The sequence below is a fragment of the Hemitrygon akajei genome, unplaced genomic scaffold, assembly GCF_048418815.1.
Source record: "Hemitrygon akajei unplaced genomic scaffold, sHemAka1.3 Scf000045, whole genome shotgun sequence".
Classification (NCBI taxonomy): domain Eukaryota; kingdom Metazoa; phylum Chordata; class Chondrichthyes; order Myliobatiformes; family Dasyatidae; genus Hemitrygon; species Hemitrygon akajei.
Window position 1 is genome coordinate 2,555,256 of NW_027331931.1, and position 1,489 is coordinate 2,556,744.

The window sequence follows — 1,489 nt, forward strand, 5'->3', positions numbered from 1 at the left end:
AGATTGCCACTCCACTCTGAAGGAAGTTAGGCTAACGAAAGGAAAATATAAGAAATGTAGCCTGACTTCAACGTGTTCAAAAACTGAAAAGATTCAAAGCACATTGAAGGTCAAAGACAGTTGAGGAGAAAGGGAGAAGATTTGTCAAATAGATCATCGTGTGGTATGGTGATGCACCTTGGAAGAAAGGATTAAAACAAGTACTTCTAGGCTTAGTCAGTGGTGAAGGAAGGCAAGTACAATTTTAACATTCATTTCAGGAGGAGTAGAATATAAAGCAACAATGTAATGTTGACATATGTCCGTCATTATAAACCAAATTCTGATCCTGATCTTTATCTCTAATACTGGAAATCTCCTTCATTTACGATACTGACGGCAGTGTTGCCCCTCCACACTCCCGCTCTGACCTAACGGTGTTGAAACAAATTCCACAGCTGTCCAATTATACTATTTGTATTGGAATAATGATTCACTTTTTCCATTACTAAGCATAAATCAAGTAAAACCCTCACTTCAGGGGCAGTGCTACGGTGGGTGCTGAACATTGATGCGATGCTGAACGTTCTTCAGCTGCGATGGCCGAGTGGTTAAGGCGTTGGACTTGAAATCCAATGGGGATTCCCCGCGCAGGTTCGAACCCTGCTCGCAGCGCTCACACCAACAATCCCATTGCCAATAAAATTTAACACCCTGGATGCTGTCTGAGCGCTGCACCCTCTGTGTTCATTTGAGAACTGCGTATTTTTACACTCTTCAATACAATTCAATACAATGCATTTCTACTCATTGTGCAATGTTCATTTCTATTCCGACTCTGATCAATCCCCTCGAGTCAGCTTAAACTCTCTGCAGTTCGGAATTTTACTGTCTTGTAAAACTAAAAGAATCAAACTCGGAGAACGGATATTTCAGCGACAGTGTAAAGAAGTGGACTCGGTCCCTTCGCTCTACGATTCGCATGGCGACGTATTTTCATCCTCTGTCAGATTCTAATCGCACTCAATTCCTGTATTACTGTAGTTGCGGCAGAGTCCACCCGAGAGCATTAGCGTCTCCCTCAGCTGTAACTAGAGCTTTCTCCTGATCAAATCTCCGGTACGTCTCTGCAGCTGGAGATGTTGCAGATCGCGGGGAGCAAGCGGTAGAAGCGAGCAATGTATGGCAGACGACCCACAGTGTCATTGACTACAGATCCCCTATCCCTGAGATTCGATGTTGTACAGTTCCCGGCAGTGAGACCATTCGTCAGGCCGACCCACAGTGTCATTGACTACAGATCCCCAATCCCTGAGATTCGATGTAGCACAGTTCCCGGCAGTGAGATCATTCGTCAGGCCGACCCACAGTGTCATTGACTACAGATCCCCAATCCCTGAGATTCGATGTAGCACAGTTCCCGGCAGTGAGATCATTCGTCAGGCCGACCCACAGTGTCATTGACTACAGATCCCCAATTCCTGAGATTCGATGTAGTACAGTTCCCTGC

The 1,489-nt window shown here is 45.3% G+C and overlaps 1 non-coding gene across 1 annotated transcript; it reads left to right on the top strand.

Annotated features, from left to right (window-relative positions):
* The first annotated feature begins 572 nt into the window (after positions 1 to 572).
* On the top strand, positions 573 to 654 carry trnas-uga (transfer RNA serine (anticodon UGA)). The gene has a single exon. It is a non-coding gene; the product is annotated as a tRNA-Ser (tRNA).
* Positions 655 to 1,489: the final 835 nt, after the last annotated feature.